The sequence below is a fragment of the Saccopteryx bilineata genome, chromosome 5, assembly GCF_036850765.1.
Source record: "Saccopteryx bilineata isolate mSacBil1 chromosome 5, mSacBil1_pri_phased_curated, whole genome shotgun sequence".
Taxonomy (NCBI): domain Eukaryota; kingdom Metazoa; phylum Chordata; class Mammalia; order Chiroptera; family Emballonuridae; genus Saccopteryx; species Saccopteryx bilineata.
In genome coordinates, this window is record NC_089494.1 from 193,135,548 (window position 1) to 193,154,888 (window position 19,341).

At 38.6% G+C, this 19,341-nt stretch overlaps 1 protein-coding gene across 2 annotated transcripts in view; it reads left to right on the forward strand.

Annotated features, from left to right (window-relative positions):
• GPRIN3 (GPRIN family member 3) overlaps positions 1–19,341 on the forward strand; it is an 85,823-nt gene that overhangs the window by 30,512 nt on the left and 35,970 nt on the right. The window contains exon 1 of one of the 2 annotated variants that reach the window (XM_066279555.1): positions 11,285–11,387. The exons of the other annotated variant lie outside the window; for it this stretch is intronic. The gene's annotated coding sequence lies outside the window, so the exon portion shown is untranslated. Of the gene's footprint in view, positions 1–11,284; positions 11,388–19,341 lie in introns of those variants that run through there. 2 annotated transcript variants of the gene reach the window in all.

The window sequence follows — 19,341 nt, forward strand, 5'->3', positions numbered from 1 at the left end:
GTTCCCCAGGTTGAGTGTATAAAGTAAGAAGAGCAGGAGGTCTGGGAAATGCCAACATTTAGGAAACGAACTGAGGAAAAAGAACCAAAATGTGTTAAGGAAAAGAGTTCTGTTCAGAAAAGAGGAAAACGGAGTGAGAGCATATCAGAGATAAAAGAACCTGCACAAGGACAGAGTGCTCAGAATGTCAAATGATGCAGAAAAGTCAACAAATGGAAGAAGAGTGTTTACTGTCATGCGTCACTTAACGATGGGGTTGTGTTCTGAGAACATGCATCTCTAGGTGATTTTGTTATACAAACATCATAGATTATACTTACACAAACCTCTGTTATAACTTACTACACACCTAGGCAATGTGATATAGCCTAGTGCTCCTAGGCTACAATGTGCTGTAGCAATGTGATTGAATACTGGAGTCTATTGTGACACAATGGTAAGTTTTTGTTTACCTAAACATATCTAAACATAGAAAAGGTACAGTAACAATATGATATAAAAGATAGGGCACTTATACAAATAGAGCTTGCAGGACGGAAAGTTGCTCTGGGTGGGTCAGTGAGTGAGTGATGAGTGAGTGTGAAGACCAAGGACGTTACTGTACACGAATATAGGTTCTATAAACTGTACACTGAGGCTATACTGAATTTATAAAAAAATATTTTTCTTTCTTTGATAATAAACAGCTTAGTATAACTTTTTACTTTATAAACTTCTTAATTTTTTAAACTTTTTAACTTGTCAAAATACTATTTTGAGGTTCTTTTTTTTGAAATCTCAAGTAATCTTTAAATTTTTATTCTATTTTAAAGTATCAAAACTGATCATCATAGAAATAAATTATGGATGTGGTTCTGTAGATTCTAATTGGTGGACTCTTACTCAAAAGAAAGACTTGGTTTGACATTATAGGATTGGTGAATGGATGTGCATGTAAAAATTTAGGGTATGATAAAACTTTCAAGAACAAACTCTGGCCAGGTGGCTCAGTGAATAGAGCATCATCCCAACATGCTGATGTTATGGGTCTGATCCAGTCAGGGCACATAAGAGAAGCAACCAATAAGTGCATAACTAAGTTGAACAGTGAGTTGATGCTTCTCTTTCTCTCAAATAAGTGGAAAAGTAAAATAAATAAAAACATTCAAGAGCATGAATAATTTGTTTTATAACTCTTCACTTTTAACTGACTTTTTTTTAAATTAATTGTGTTTACATAGATTCTAGGGTCACCCCAAATGCCTCTCCTCTCCCCCCTATTCCCCTCAACATCTCCCTTGCCCCCCTCCCTACAGCGCCCTCCCCCCTTCCCTTCAGGTTTATCCCAACCTATCATCCCCTTTCCTTCTGTCCTCTTTTCCTCTGGTTCCTTTGATCCCTCCTCTCTCTCAATTCTGTTCCTCAGTTCTCATTATTCCTTGCATTCCTCAAATGAGTGATACTTTTCTTTCTCTGCCTGGCTTATTTCACTCAACATAATAGTTTCCAGGTCCCTCCATATTGTTGCAAAAGGTAATATTTCCTTCTTTTTCATAGCCCCATAGTATTCCACTGTATATATGTACCACAACTTTTTAATCCACTTGTCCACTGATGGACACTTGGGCTGTTTCCAGATCTTCGCTATTGTGAACAATGCTGCCATAAACATGGGGGTGCATTTCTTTTTTTTCAGTCGGTGATATGGTGTCCTTGGGATATATTCCTATAAGTGGGATGGCTGGGTTAAAGGGCAGTTCCATTTCTAATTTTTTGAGGAATCTCCATACTGTTTTCCACAATAGCTTCACCAGTCTGCATTCCCACCAGCAGTGCAGGAGGGTTCCCCTTTCTCCACATCCTTGCCAGCACCTATCATGTGTTGTTTTGTCAATGAGCACCATTCTGACTGGTGTGAGGTGGTATCTCATTGTGGTATTAATTTGCATTTCTCTAATGATTAGTGATGTTGAACATTTTTTCAATTGTCTATTGGCCATCTGTATGTCCTCTTTGGAGAAGTGTCTATTCATTTCTTGTGCCCATTTTTTGATTGGATTGTTTGTCTTGCTGGTGTTGACTTTTACAAGTTCTTTATAAATTTTGGTTCTTAACCCCTTAGCAGACGTATTGTCAAATATGTTCTCCCATTGAGTGGTTTGTCTTTTTATTCTGCTCATATTGTCTTTAGCTGTGCAAAAGTTTTGTAGTTTGATATAGTCCCATTTGTTTATCCTGTCTTTTATTTCATTTGCCTGTGGAGATAATTCAGCAAAGATATTGCTGCAATAGATGTCGGTAAGCTTACTGCCTAAGTTTTCTTCTAGGATACTTATGGTTTCACAATTTACATTTAAGTCATTTATCCATTTTGAGTTTATTTTTGTGCATGGTGTAAGTTGGTGGTCTAGTTTCATTTTTTTGCAGGTAGCTGTCCAGTTTTCCCAACACCATTTGTTAAAGAGACTGTCTTTACTCCAATGTATGCTCTTACCTCCTTTGCCAACTATCAGTTGTCCATAAAAATGTGGGTTTATTTCTGGGTTCTCAGTTTTGTTCATTGATCTATATGTCTGTTCTTATGCCAGTACCAAGCTGATTTGAGTACAATGGCCTTGTAGTATAACTTGATATCAGGAAGTGTGAGACCTCCCACTTTATTCTTCTTTTTCAAGATTCCTGAGGCTATTCGTGTTCTTTTTTGGTTCCATATAAATTTTTGGAATATGTGTTCTATATCTTTGAAATATGTCATTGGTATTTTAATTAGTATTGCATTGAATTTATAAATTGCTTTGGGTAATATAGACATTTTAATGATGTTTATTCTTCCTAACTAGGAGCATGTTATATGCCTCCATTTGTTTGTGTCTTCTTTGATTTTTTTATTGATGTTTTATAATTTTCTGAGTACAAGTCTTTAACCTCCTTGGTTAAATTTACTCCTAGGAACTTTATTTTTTTTGTTGCAATAGTGAAGGGGATTGTTTCCTTAATTTCTCTTTCTGACAGTTCATTGTTCGTGTATAAAAATGCCTCTGATTTCTGTGTATTAATTTTATATCCTACCACCTTGCTGAATTCATTTATTAGGTCCAGTAGTTTTTTGACTGAGACTTTAGGGTTTTCTATATACAGTATCTTATCATCTGCAAATATGATAGTTTTACTTCTTCTTTTCCAATTTGGATGCCTTTTATTTCTTCTACTTGCTTGATTGCTGTGGCTAGGACTTCCAGTACTATGTTGAATAAGAGTGGTGAAAGGGGTCACCCCTGCCTTGTTCCTAATTTTAGGGGAATTTCTTTAAATTTTTGTCCATTAATTATAATGTTGGCTGTGGGTTTGTCATAGATGGCCTTTATCATGTTGAGGTATGTTCCCTGTATTCCCACTTTGCTAAGAGTTTTGATCATAAATGGGTGCTGGGCTCTGGCCAGTTGACTCAGTGGTAGAGCGTCAGCCTGGCGTGCGGGAGTCCTGGGTTCAATTCCCGGCCAGGGCACACAGGAGAAGCACCCATCTACTTCTCCACCCCTCCCCCTCTCCTTCCACTCTGTCTCTCTCTTCCCCTCCCGCAGCCAAGGCTCCATTGGAGCAGTGTTTGCCCCAGCGCTGAGGATGGCTCTGTGGCCTCTGCCTCAGGCGCTAGAATGGCTCTGATTGCAGCAGAGCAACGCCCCAAGATGGGCAGAGCATCGCCCCCTGGTGGGCGTGCCGGGTGGATCCTGGTGGGGCACATGCGGAAGTCTGTCTGACTGCCTCCCCGTTTCCAACTTCAGAGAAATACAAAAAAAATAAAAATAAATAAAAAATAAATAAATGGGTGCTGAATTTTATCAAATGCTTTTTCTGCATCTATTGAAATTATCATGTGGTTTTTCTCCTTCCTTTTGTTTATGTGATGAAGCAACATTAATTGATTTATGAATGTTGTACCATATTTTGATGTTCTTAGGATATACTCCCAGAAGTGCAATAGCTGGGTCAAATGGCAGATCCAATTTTAATGTTTTGAGGAATCTCCATACTGTTTTCCACAGTCACTGCACCAGTCTGCATTCCCACCAGCAGTGCAGGAGGGTTCCCTTTCTCCATACCCTTGCCAGCACTTGTCTATTGATGTATTGATGATGCCCATTCTGGCAGCTAGCTCACTGTGGTTTTAATTTGCATTGCTCTGATGGTTAGTGATGTTGAACATTTTTTCATATGCCTATTAGCTCTCTTTATGTCTTTTTTGGAGAAATGTCTATTCAGATCCTTTGCCCATTTTTAAATTAAATTGTTTACCTTCCTGGCGTTGAGTTTTAGAAGTTTTATAAATTTTGGTTATTAACCTCTTATCAGATATATCAGCAAATATTTTCTTCCATTCAATGGGTTGTCTTTTCATTTTGTTGATGGTTTCTTTTGCTGTGCAAAAGCTTTTTAGTTGGATGTAGCAGAGTGTAAATGGTGTTATATTTTTTCTTTATCGATTTTTAAAAATTTATTATGTTAACATGGATTCCAATATAACCCCCTCACCCCCGAACAACGTGCCCCCCATTACACACCCTGTGCCCCACTCCCCTTGACTCCCTTCCCCCTTCCCACTGGGATTTGCTGTCCTGTTATCTGTATCTATGTATTATGTATATATAATTTCACTTATCCCTTCACCTTCTCTGATCCCATCCCCTCATCCCCTTCCCTCTGACAGCTGTCCCTCTGCTCCCTGTGACCCAGCCTCTGCCTCTATTCCATTCCTTAGTTCACTTTGTTCATTAGATCCCACATATAAGTGAAATCATATGATATTTGTCTTTCTCTGCCTGGCTCATTTCACTTAGCATAATAATATCCAGGTCCATCCATGCCATCGCAAAAGGTAAGATTTACTTCCTTTTCACAGCCACATAGTATTGTACCACAGCTTTTTAATCCAGTCGTCCACTGATGGACTCTTGGGCTGTTTCCAGATCTTGGTTATTGTAAACAATGCTGTAATTAACATGGGGGTGCATATCTTCTTTTAAAACAGTGTTTTGTGATTCTTAGAATATATTCCTAAAAGTGGGATGGCTGGGTCAAAAGTCTGTTCCATTTTTAATTTTTTGAGGAAACACCATACTGTTTTCTACAACACCCACACAAGTCTGCATTTCCACCAGCAGTGCAGGAGGGTTCCCTTTTCTCCACACCATTGCCTGCACTTATTCTGTGTTGATTTGTTAATGAGCGCCATTCTGACAGGTATGAGGTGGTATCTCATTGTAGTTTTAATTTGCATTTCTCTGATGATTGTTGATGTTGAACATTTTTTCATATGCCTATTGGCCATCTGTATGTCCTCTTTGGAGAAGTGTCTATTTAGATCCTTTGCCCATTTTTTAATTGGATTGTTTACCTTCCTAGTATTGAGTTTTAGAAGTTCTTTATCAATTTTGTTTATTAACCCCTTATCAGACGTATTGGCGAATATGTTCTCCCATTGTGTGGGTTGTCTTTTTATTTTATTAATGGTGTATTTTGCTGTGAAAAAGCTTTTTAGTTTGCTATAGTTCCATTTGCTTTATTTTGTCCTTTATTTCAGTTGCCTGTGGAGATATATTCAGCAAAAATATTGCTACAAGAGAGATCAGAGAGTTTACTGCCTATGTTATCTTCCACGATATCTTTTATGGTTTCATGACTTACATTTAAGTCTTTTATCCATTTTGAATTTACTTTTGTTAATGATGTAAGTTGATGGTCTAGTTTCATATTTTTGCACATACCAATCCAATTTTCCCATCACCATTTTAAAAAATTTTATTATTACTATATTTTTTTGTGACAGAGACTGAGAGAGGGACAGATGAGGACAGACAGGAAGGGAGAGAGATGAGAAGCATCAAGTATTCATTGCAACACCTTAGTTATTCATTCATTGTTTTCTCATATGTGCCTTGACTTGGGGCTGCAGCAGAGCAAGTGACCCTTTGCTCAAGCCAGCAACCTTGGGCTTAAGCTAGCGACCTTGGACTTCAAGCCAGAGACCTTTAGGCTTAAGGGTCATGTCTATGATCCCACACTCAAGCCAGTGACCCTGTGCTCAAGCTGGTGAACCTGCTCTCAAGCTGGATGAACTCATGCTCAAGCCGGTGACCTCTGGGTTTTGAACCTGGGTCCTCTGCTTCCCAGTCTGATGCTCTATCCATGGCGCCACTTCCTGGTCAGGCCCAACACCATTTATTAAAAACACTGCCTTTACTCGATTGTGTACTCTTACCTTCTTTGTCAAATATCAATTGACCATAAAAGTGTGGGCTTATTTCTGGGTTCTCTGTTCTGTTCCATTGATCTGTATGCCTCTTCTTATGCCAGAACCGACCTATTTTCATTACAAAAGTCTTGTAGTATAACTTGATATCAGGAAATGTGATACCTCCCACTTCGTTCTTCATTTTTTGTCGTATATAGCCTTTATTATATTGAGGTATGTTCCCTGTATTTCCCACAATGCTTTTTCTGCATCTATTGATATAATTATGTGATTTTTATTCTTCTATTTGTTTATGTGATGTATCACATTTATTGAATTGTGAATATTGTACCAGTCTTGCCTTCCTGGAATAAATCCCACTTGATCGTGATGTATGATCTTTTTAATATATTGCTTGAGCGAGCCAGTTTGCTAATATTTTGTTGAAAATTTTAGCATCTATGTTCATCAGTGATATTGGCCTATAGTTTTCTTTCTTTGTAGTGTCTTTACCTGGTTTTGGAATGAGAATAATGCTTGCTTCATAAAATGAGGTTGGGAGTCTTCTTTCCTCTTGAATTTTTTGGAATAGCTGAGAAGGATAGGGGTTAGTTCTTCTTTGAATGTTTGGTAAAATTTGCCTGTGAAGTCATTCAGTCTAGGACATTTGTTTGCTGGAAGTTTTTGATAACTGTTTCAATTTCATTTGTTGTACTCAGTCTGTTTAGGTTTTCTTATTCTTCCAGATTGAGTTTTGAAAAATTGTTATATTTCTAGGAACTTATTGATTTCACCAAGGTTGTCCTATTTTTTGGCATATACATCTTTATAGTATTTTCTTACAATCACTTGTATTTCTTTAGTGTCAGTTGATACTTCTCCACTTTCATTTCTAATTTTATTTATTTGGGTCCTCTCTCTTTTTTTCTTGATGAGTCTGGTTAAAGGTTCATCAATCTTGTTTGCCTTTTCAAAGAAGCAGCTCTTGGATTTATCGATCTTTTGTATTGTTTTTTTAGCCTCTCTGTCATTTATTTCCACTCTGATCTTTATTATTTCCTTTCTTCTATCTCCTCTGAGTTTTATTTGTTTTTCTTTTCCTAGTCCTTTTAGGTTCAGGGTTAGGTTGTTTATTAGAGCCTTTTCTTGCTTCTTAAGGTATTCCTATTGTAATGCTATGAACCTCCCTCTCAGGACTGCTTTTGCTGTGTCCCATAGATTATGGGTTGCTGTATGTTCCTTTTCATTAGTTTCAAGGAAATTATTACTTTCTTCTTTGATCTCACTGGTAACCCATTTTTTATTTAATAACATACTATTTAGCCTCCAAGTGTTTGAATGATTTTTAGTTTTACTATTGTAGTTGATTTCTAGTTTCATGTCATTGTGATCAGAGAAGATGCTTGATATAATTTTAATCTTCTTAAATTTATTGAGACTTGTTTTTTGTCCTAACCTGTGGTCTATTCTAGAAAACCTACTATGAGCACTTGAAAAAATGTATATTTTTCTGCTTTGGGGTGAGGGGTTCTCAGAATATCAATTAAATCTGGTTAAGCTAGTGTGTCATTTAAGGCTACTTTTTTGTTGTTGTTCATTTTCTGTCTGGGGGAATCTATCCATTGATGTTAATGGGGTATTAAAATCCCTTAGTATTATAGTATTGCTGTCAATCTTGCCTTTTATGTCCATCAAAATCTGCTTTATATATTTAGATGCTTCAATGTTATGTGCATAAATATTTACAATGGTTATATCCTCCTGTTGGATGGCTCTCTTTATCATTATGTAGTGACTGTCTTTATTCCTTACTATAGCCTTTGTCTTAAAGGCTATTTTGTCAAATAGAAGTACTGCTGCCCCAGTTTTTTGTCATTTTCATTTGCATGAAATACTTTTTCCCAACCCTTCCCTTTCAGCCTATGTGTATCTTTTGTTCTGAGGTGGGTCTCTTGTAGACAGCGTATAAATGGGTCCTATTTTCTTATACATGCAGCTACCTTTTGTCTTTTGATTGGAGTATTTAATCCATTTACATTTAAGGTTATTATTGACATGTATAATACTTATTTTTTTCCATTTTATTCTTTAAACATACAATCCTCTTTCTCTCAATTTCTTTTTCCCTATGATCTTTTTATAGCAGGCCTCTTAATATATCTTGCAGTACTAGTTCAGTTGTAATGAGCTCTTTGATTCTCTTTTTGTCTGGAAGCTTTTTCTTTCTCCTTTAATTTTAAATGATAGCCTTGCTGGATAAAGTAGTCTTGGTTGTAGGTTCTTGTTTTGCAGCTCATTGAATATTTCTTGCCAATTTCTTCTAGTCTCAAGTGTTTCTGTTGAGTAGTCAGATGTCATCCTTATAAGGGGCTTTTCTGTAGGTAATGAACTGTTTTTCTCTTGCAGTTTTTAGTAATCTTTCTTTGTCTCTTAAGTTTGGCATTTTAATTACGTAGGATGTGTCTTGGTGTAGGCCTCCTTGCGTTCCTCTTTAATAGTACTCTCTGTGTTTCTTGAACTTGTGTGACTTTTTCCTTCATCAATTTAGGGAAAGTTTTAGCTGTGATTTCTTCAAACAGGTTGTCTATCTCTTGTTCATTCTTTTCTCCTTCAGGAAACTCTATGATGAGGATGTTGTTTCTCTTCATGTTATTGCAGAGAACTCTTAGAGTTTCTTCAGTCTTTTTGAGCCTCTTTTCTTTTTGCTGCTCTGCTTCTGTGCTTACATTTATCTTGTCCTCTAAACTGCTGTTTCAATCTGCTGCTTCATCCAGCCTGCTGTTGATTCCTTCTAGTGCAGTCTTTATTTCTGATATTGTATTTGTCATTTCTGACTGGTTCTTTTTTGTGATTTCAATGTCTTTTTTGATGTTTGCTATCTCTTCATTTAAGTTCTAATTGTGATCATCCATTGTCACTCTAAGACCCTTGAGCATTTAAAATCTGCATCTGGTAGTTTGGTTACTTCCATTTCATTTAGTTCTTTTTCTGGTGGTTTCTCTTGTTAATTCTTTTGGGTCATATTTCTTTGTCTTTCCATTTTGTCTGTGTATTAGATATCACTGTCTGACTTTGAAATTTGTTGTGGTGTCTTTATGAGGAAGATGGGCTCAGTGGTACTGACCTCCAGGCCACCAGAGTTCCTTGCTTTAGGAATGCTTCTTGAAGGTATTATTTACCCTCCTGTTGTATGTGAGTATTCAATGCAGTTGATCTTTTTGTGGGTGCAGTTATCCCTTCAGGCTGGCTGCCTCTAAGGGTCAACCTTGATCATGTATATTAGACTCTGTTCAGTGTCTGTCCTATTGGGTGTATTTGTTCTCCGCAGTGTCTGGTTCCTGCTGGACTCCTACTTTAGGCATGCTGCCTATGTAGCTAGCTGAGTCTAGTGTTGGTGCTGTCTATCACCCACTACTGGTTGTGTTGGTTCTGGGTCTTTTGGGGCTGGCATAAGCCGTTGTTTGTAACCTGACATAGGCTACCTATCTGAAGCTACTGCTATATTCACTGTTTTTGTCTGCATATTCTGTGCCTGAGTAGTGTGAGATGGGCCAACCTGTGTATAAGGATCTGCTTCCTCCTGCTTAGAAATAACAGCAGCTCCATAAAAACCCCAAGCTCCATAATATTTGCCTCCACTTTTTAGCTGCTCTACCTCCTCTTGCTGCTCTATGGTCTTCCCACAGAGTCTTCTACATAAAGGCTGTGGTGTGGGCTTAGACTGACTTTACCCCACCTTTATAGGTTACAGGCTTGATGGGTTAGGGCATCTGAGGTTGGGAATACAACGTTAGTGGAACCCCATACTTCAGGGGTCTCTTGGTCAGTAGCTCAGTATGGGGAAAGTGACCCCCTACTCCAGAGCCTAATTCTTCAGACACTGCTGGATACTCCAATTCTATTTCTCCCCAGCAAGATAAGCAGCAAGTTCAGATTGGTTGTGGCCAACAATCTCCTCTGCAGAAGTTCTTACAGCTGGTAAGTTCCTGGTCTCAGGAAGAAAGACTGAAAGAGTCCTCCTCTGGAGCTGACTATGTCCCCCCAGAAAGTGGCTAAGCCCCTCAATCCAACCCAACAATAGGCTTGCAGGGACCCACACTTTAAATGTCCATGCTCTAAGCCTCTCTCCTTTCCCCCGAGGAATCTAGTTCAGTGGGGCAGGATAGCCAACACCCAGACCAGTTGACTGAGAAGCTCCACTCTGTTCAGTGTGCATGAGCTTCTATGTTGGTGTTGACCACAGAGAGTCGAGTTCACCTCAGCTAGGCCAGGTGTCCAGTGATCCTTCCCTTAGTACACACTGCCAGCAAGGGTTGTTAGCTCTCTGCAGCTTGCCACTGGACATGCCAGCTGTGGGCCTCTCTAGAGGGAACCCAGAACAGACCAGTGGGAGACACTGACCATGACTGGCCCTCAGCAACCTTCTTGGAGCTACAAGCAATCCAGAGTTTGTGGCTGCCTTTGCTGGGCCCAGGTGCACATGCAAATACCAAGCCACACACCTACGCTGACTTTTACCCACACTGGGCCTGGGGGAAGGACTACAAAAGGCCAAGGTTCCCTGAGCCCTTATTTCTGTAGCCTCTGTTGGCTGCTTGTTGGGTTCGGCCACTGACAAAACCTCTCATGGAGTTTAGAGCCTGTGGCAATTTAGGTATTAGGAAGAATGATGGGTGTGGCTCCGTCCCTAAGCCCCAGGTGTCAGTCTGTCCAGACTTTTATCACAGACCTCAGTGGGTGTGGCCCTAGGAGTCTAGTGGGTGTGGCCTCTGAGACCCAGAGATGTGCTCTGCCCACAATCTGGACAGTTTCCACTGAGTCTTCTGTAAGGTAGAAGCACCAGTCATATAGACTCGGGAGCATGGGAAAGCTCTAGCCTCAATGCCAGAAAACTGAGTCACTGATGCATTCCTGCTTTCTGGCTATTTTCTCAGAATGGCCCAGTCTCCATAGGGTGGGGCAAAAGGGATTCCTGAGGGTGAGGCAGTTGGTTTCCTCTGGGCTGAGGTCACATGAGGGGGACTGTTCCACCCAAAAAAGATGGCAACTGCAGTATTGGAGGATGATTCAGCACAACGGTTCTGGTGGTTGTTCCCCACGGTGTCCCTCCTTTGGCCACCAACTTCACACTCTCCTCATGCAACTCCAATCCTCAGCTCTCCCTCCACTAGAGCCCCAGGTAAGTGGCTGTGAATAAGATTTTTTTTGCTGGCCTTTTAAGATGGAGCCTGCATCTCTGACACCTCTGTCTCTTTCTTGCAGACAGAAACCTCTGCTCTTTTCACTGCCGAATGTTATGTGGGTGCCTCTTCTAGGCTCTGGGGTTCTAGGCTGGGGCACCTAGGTGTCCTGGGGCTGAGGATCCTCCCCTCTCAGGGTGAACCTCCCAACAGTGAGAGTCCCTCCAGACCCTCCTGGAAGCTGGAACAGCCCTTTCTGCATCTCTGTCTTTCGTACCAGTCTCAGTGTGGCTTCTTCTATGGTCCTTGGTTATGGATTTCTTTTCATTTAGTCCAAAGTTGGTTTTTCAAGATGATTGTTCTTAAAATAATTTGTAATACAATTTGGTTCTGAGGGCTGGCAGTTGGAACGTCTGCCTATCCCATCACCATCTTGGAATATCCATCTGCCACTTTTTTATGCTCGATGTTATATTGAGTTTGACACAAAACCTGTAAGATTTGGTGAACCAGATCATCCCAATAAGTTAAAGATAAATTAATTTAATAAATAATAATAATAACATCTTAAAACACAAACACATTTTACAGCTGTACAAATATATTTTTTATGTCCTTATTCTATAACCTTTTTTCTATATAATTTTTAAAAACATTTTGGTTAAAAACTAAGACACAAACACACACATTAGCTGAGGCCTACACAGGATCAGAATATTAACATCATTGTCTTCCACCTCCAGATTTTATCCCACTGGAAGGTCTTCAGGGGCAATAATACACATGGAACTGTCTTGTGCTACAATAATGCTGTCTTTTCTGGAACACCTCCTATAGGACCTTCCTGAAGCTCTTCTTGAGGAGGTGTCAGTGAAGAAATATTGCTTGGTTTGTTTCTTTTTTTATCATAGATTTGTTTGTAAGCAGATAATAGATTTGGAACATGCTTCTCTATTAATGAAAACCTTTCAGTATTGGGATTCATGTTTTCAAACTTTTCAAGGAACTTGTTGAAGTCTTCAAAAGTTTCACTGTGAATTTTTTGAGGGGTCCTTCTTTTTCTTCTCCTATAGTTTTCTTTTCTCTGGCCTCTTCTTCAGTTATGCATTTTTATTCCAGTTCCAACAACTCCTCTTTAGTCAATTCCTTAGGAACTACCTCCAGGGGGTCATCAACGTCATCTTCATCCACACCCAGGTTAAAGTTGTTTGCCATTTTAAACACAGCCTGTTGACTGTTTGCAACTTCCTCATTCTTGGAAAAATCCTTTGAAGTTATGGACAAACCTGTTGAGTGAATTGTCTTCTTCCAGATGCCATTCTTACACTCCTTGATAATATCACCCCAAGCCAAAGCAAGATTCTTGGTATCATCATAGATGTTGTAATCCTTCCAGAATTGAATTAGTGTCTTCTCAGTATCCTCCTCAGGTGTAGCAATAGCTGGGACAAAGGTCTTCCTCAGAAAGGCCTTAGCGCTGCTATAACTCCTGATTCATTGACTGCATCAAAAAGGAGGTGTTTAGAGGTAGAAACACCACACTTTGATATCAGAATTAAGAATACCAATAAATGGAGGATGTCCCAGAGTATTACCAATAATAAGCAAAACCCTGAAGTACTATTCTACAAATAGTACTTCTCCATTTCTCTAGCATAACAATTTAGGAGGTCCTCTGAGCAGAGAAGCTGGGTGGTCCCTGACTTATTACTAGCCCTGTAGGACACTGGCCTGGTGGTTTCTGCTCACTGATGTGCTGCAGGCCCTGGGGTTCTCACTGGGCCAGACCACTAGGGTTTCAATTTGTAGCTTCCAACATTGCCCTCAAGCAAGACTGTTATCCTCTTCTCAAAAGCTTTGATACCTATCATTGACTTGGCCTACTTATAGATGAAAGTCCTTACAGGCACCCATTTCCAGAATAGGGAGGTTTCATCATTATTGAACATTTGTTCTGGCAACTAATTTTCCTCCGCAATTAGTTTATCTAGAGTTTCCAAAAACTCTTCGGCTGCCTTCACATCAGCGCTCGCAGACTTACCACTCACTTTCACATTATGTAATAAATAATGATTCTTGAATCATTTAAACAACCCAGAGCTAGCAGTAAATTCAATATTACAGTCAAGTGCAGTCTTTTGATATCACAAACAAACTCTTTGCTCATCACAGTGATAAGAGGAATACATTTCTATACCTGTATCTGGTCTTCAAATCAGGTCATTATAAGTTTTTCCATGTATGATATAGATCCTTCTTGAATTTTTGTTATTCTCACTGGCTTTCATGAAGCAGATCCTTTAACAGCTTCTACCCCTTTGTTTTTGTTATAAGATCATAGCTGTGGTGAAATGGGACATGCCTGATTGCCAAGCAATAGCCATCACTGATTTTCCACTTTTGTAGTTCTTAATCACTGTTAATTTCATTTCCAGGTTAATGATTCAGTGTGACCTTTTACTGGAAACATTAGCAGTGAATTTTAAATGCTTAGGGGCCATAAGGAACAAAACAACATGAGTTTAAATCAAGCACAAGAGAAAATGAAGCAATCAAGAGACATAGTAAACACAAGAAGTGTGAGGCTACTGTCTGCATAACATGGCACACTGTTACAGCAAACTTTTTTTAAAAGTAAAAGAATACACACTAAAGTAATTATTAGAGTATAGTATAGTAAATTCATAAAACTTTAACATAGTCATTTATCATCATTATATGTACTGTACAGAATTGATGTGCTATCCTTTTATACAACTGCCAGCACAGTAGGTTTGTTTACACCATTACCACAAACATGTGAGTAATGAATGCATTGCGCTAATGACATTTTCATGGCAACAACATCACTAGGCGGTAGGAACTTTCCAGTTACATTATAATCCTACAGGATTACTGTCATATATGTGGTTTGTTGTTGATTGAAACATCATTATGCGATGAATGACTTTATTTATTTTGGAAAAATCCAGTGAATTTTGGCAAAATTTAGCAAGGGTAGTTTTAATGGAATGGAAGGAAAGATAGAGGAAGGAATAAGGTGATAACAGATTTGGGAGTGATCATGCAGAAAGGAAGGGGTGTAGGAATTGTAGATCGTCTTTGTAAGAAGTGGGATTGTGAGGGAAATCAGCTACATAGGAATCAATAGCTACATGGTGTTAAGGAAGAGTTTTCTCTGAAGATAAAGGTTTGAACAGACTGTCATCCAACTCAAGTGGGAAACATGGGCTCTACAGAGTGGACTTGAGCTAGGGGATAGGAAGGGGGAAATGGGTAGGAACACTTCTTTCAAATAATAGCATCTACCAAGGTCCTACTCTTAAGAAAGTTGAAGGATATCTCCCACAGTTGCCATTGTGAACTTTTTGTTAATATGAATAAAAATATTTCTTCATGCTTTATGTAATGGGAATTTTTTGTTGCCCACACTTCTCATTGTCATTCCCCTTCATTTTACAGCAGAATTTTTATTTCTTCTTGGAAAATCGATTCTTCCCCTCTGTATGCAACATTAGTAGAACTCATAGACAAGGTGCCCTGCCCTTACCTAGGCAAAGGCCAGCTGAGCATCTCTCCCAAGATTTCGAATCTGGAGACTTTAACTGATATTGAGGTGGGATGGGGCGATTGGAATTAAATTATCCCAGTGATAGTTCTCTTCTATGCCCTGCTTCCATAGCCTACCCCTCAATTCTGTGACAACCCATATCCTTGGATAGGCTGCAGTGTCTAAGACTCTGGAACCACAAAGCTTGGGTTCATATTCAGGTTTGGTCACATCCTAATTGTGTGATCTGGAGCAAGTTACTTAACCTCTGTGTTCCTTAGTTTTCATACTTGTAATGTGGGACTTGTAATAGTGCCTACATATAGTCATATGCCATATGACAACATTTCAGTCAATGACAAACCACACTAGAAAACTAAATAGAGAGATATTCCATGTTCATGAATAGGAGGACTCAATATTGTTAAGATGTCTTAGTCAGTAAATGTCTAAATAAATACTGTATATGTATCTATAGATTTAATGCAATCCCAATCAAAATCCCAGCAAGGTATTTAATGGATATCAATAAACTGATTCTAAAGTTTATGTGGAAAAGCATAAGACCTACAATAGCCAACATAATACTGAAGGAGAACAAAGTTAGAGGACTGATGGTACCCAAGTTTAAGACATTATACAGCTATTGTACTCAGGACAGTCTGATATTGATATTGGTGAAAGACTAGACAGAATATCAATGAAAAGTTTATATGTAATTAGAGTCTAGAAATAGGCTCACATCGATATAGTTAACTGCTCTTTGACAAAAGAGCAAAGGCTATACAATGAAGCAAAGATAAATCTTTTCAACAATGATGCTAGGATAACTGGACATCCACGTACAAAAAGAAAAAATGAATTTAAGCACAGACCATATGCACTTCACAAAAATTGATTTAATTGGGATCATAGACCTAAATGTAAAATGCAAAACTATAAAAGTTGCAGAAAGTAAGACAGGAGGAAACTTAAGTGACCTGTATGACAAGAACATTTTAGATACAATACCAAAGGCATAATCCATCAAAGAAAGAATAGATAAGCTCAGCTTTGTTAAAATTAAAAATGTGTGCTCTGAGAAACATACTGTCAAGAGAATTTGAAGATAAGCCACAGACTTGGAGAAAATATTTGCAAAAGACACATCTGATAAAAGACTATTTTATTCATAATATACAATAAACTCTTAAAATTCAACACTATGAAAACAAACACATCGGTCTTTAAAAAGTGGGCTAAAGATCTTAACAGATACTTAACCAAAGAAGATAGATATATAGATAGCAAATAAACATATGAGAAGATACTTCATATTATATCTCATAAGGAAAATGCAAATTAAAACGACACACCATTATACACCAATTGGAATGACTGAAATTCAAAACAAGCACACACCACCAAATGCTGGCAAATGTGGAACAACTGAAATTCCTGTTCCTGGTAGGAATGCAAATATGGTACATTTTGAAAGGACATTTGGCAGTCTCTTACCATATGATTGAGCAGTTGTGCTGCTTTGTATTCACCCAAAAGAGTTAAAAACTTCACACAAAAACCTGAACATAGATATTTATAGCAACTTTATTCATAATTACCAAAACATGGAAGCAACCAAGATACCCCTTAATAGGTAAACGGATAAACTATAGCACACCCAGACAATGGAATATTATTTAGTGCTAAGAGGAAGTGGAAACCCATAAAAAGACATGGAGAAACCTTAAATGCATATTACTAAAGTGAAAAAAGCCAATCTGTAAAGGCCACATATGATATGATTCTAAATATATGACATTCTAGAAAAGTAAAGAATATGGAGACAGTGGAAAGATCAGTCTTTTCCAGGAGTTGAGGGGTGGGATAGGGAGAGGGATGAATAGGCAAAGCACAGAGGATTTCTAGGGCACCTGTTGGATACTGTAATGATGGTTACATGTCATTATGCATTTGTCCAAACCCAGAGAGGCATAACACTGAGAATGAAGCCTAAGCTAAACTATAGACATGGGGTGATTTATGTTCATTGTAACAAATGTATCACTCTGGAGGTGGGATGTTGACAGTGGGGGGAAGGGAGGCCATGCATGTGTGAGGAGAAGGGTGTATAGGAAACTATATCTTTCCCTTGATTTTGCTGTGAACCTTAAACTGACCTAAACAAAAGTCTTAATTTTTAAACAAAGATTTAATAGTGTTTTTGAATAGTGAGATTAGGGATTTAAAAAATTCTTCTTTAAATTTTTTTGTGTTCTAAAGTTTAGTTATACTTATTGTTGGTGATTGAATTAGTCATACTTCTCAACTGATTTTAATTTATGAACAATGGTCTATAAAAGAGTCTGTCTCATTTAATTGATTCAATAATAATTCATTTCCCTTCATCTTTTTCTTCCCCATTTCTGTCCCACTCTTTATGAATCACAATGGCCTGTCCTTTTTTTATATGTTATTATAAAATAGATATCATATAAAATATATTTATTTCTATTGTATAAGATTTAAAATAAAAACCAACTGCTAATTGTCCTTTTCAGCTCCTCTTTCTGCATATATAAACAATTAAGAAAGGAAAATAAAAATTCTAGGTAATAATAGAAGTAACTAGTGAAATAATTAATAAAAGGGGGTCTATAATTATTAATAAGTATGGAATGCATTAAATATAAATTAGAATATTATTAGCAAAAGCTGGAATAATCTAAAGTAAAAATGTTCCGAAAAAATATTAAGATCAGTGTAGTAAATGAAAAACAGGAGTAGAATTTGTATAAAATATAATTATTCATGAGCATACCTAGTACACAGAAGGTGATCAATAAATATTTGTGAAATAATGGTTGCTATATTCAAAGTTTATTTCTGGTATAAAAAATACTTTATATTATTTGCTATGATGTAAACAGGCAAGCTCTGAGAGAGGTCATACTGTTTATCCCTTTTCTACTTATTTAAGTAAGAATTTCCTAGAATTCAATTCTCCTCAGGCAAGTTAGGGTCACAGAATCTTCCCTTCAAATTGTGGGTTTGGCCTAAGTCAATTAAAGACATTCTTCATTGTGGAACTGAGAGCTCCACATAAAAGGGATCCACTGCTAGAATCAGTTAGGCAGATTGGGGGCTTGTTTTTCTTTTTTCTGTATGAAATGTGTCAGCAAATATTAACCAGTCTGATTAGGATCCCAGATTGCATTACAGTGACGATGGTGTAGTTCGTCACTACTGGTGACGTGGACAAGGAGGCACACAAAGGGCTGCTTCACTAAGGAAGGAATAAATAACAACCGGGAAGGGGTTGCACAATCCCCTTTCCCGCAGCTCTTTGCAGGGCTGGTAGGAGAGAGTGAGGAGGGAGGAGGGCAGCATTCTGCTCCTCCTCTAAGAATGGCTGCAATGTATTACTGTGTTAGCCGGGCCACAGACCTGCCACGGCAAATCCTACCCCACTGTCAGGCAGGCTTCTGAAGAAGGAAGAGGAAAACTAGTCTTTTGTCTTTTATCTCTGTTTCGATTCCTTTTCTTAAAATAGTGTGTTAATTCCATCTAGCATTGAGGGGCTGCTGGGTCTAGGCAGGATGCAGTTGTTTTATTATTGATTAGACCATCATGAATAGCAAAATGTAGACGTCATTGGTAAAAAAAAAATTTTTTTAGTTTGATAGTTTTTGTTCTGTTATTACAATCACAGGGCCACACCTGTTCTGTATTTTTCTCTTCTAGGACAAAGGCACTGCTTCACTCTTGAGTTAGTTGCCTCCCACCCCCACCTCTGTGTATGGATGCACACACCAGACAGTGTGTGGATGCACACGCACACGTGAGCGTGCAACTACACACACATGCACGCACATACATGTTTGTCTGGCCCCTTGCTGGCAAACGTAGAAGTCATCAGACATGGTACTTGCCAAAAAATGCTGAAGCATCTCTGGCCACATCTGTAGCTCCTGTGCCTGTCCTGCTTCAATGTTCATATTTGCTCCAACCCCAGCCATCTATAGCTACTTTATTTATCCGTCAGTGATGGACCATTCCCAGGTCAGCCACGTGCTCTTCATCCCTCCACCTCAATGCTGAGCTAAGAAGCTGTGAAAGGTTATCAGGAAGGAGCAGCACTGAAAAGACAAGGAATTGGGGGAGAAATAACTGCTGACAGAGTGGCCTTATTTTACTCTTCCCAACCCTTAGCATCAGCCTGCCTGGCCCTATAAATACCTGCCCTTGAATCCTGATGACCTGCTGCCCACCCCAGCTCCTTATACCTCCATTCCCTGGCCCACTGCCGACTCTCCAATTCCGTTCCAGGCAAATGGCATTGTGCTGATGGTTGGGTGTTAAGGGAGGACTGGTCTGGACTTCTTGGTAGGTGGGAGAGGAGCCGTCGCTCAGAAAGTATGTTC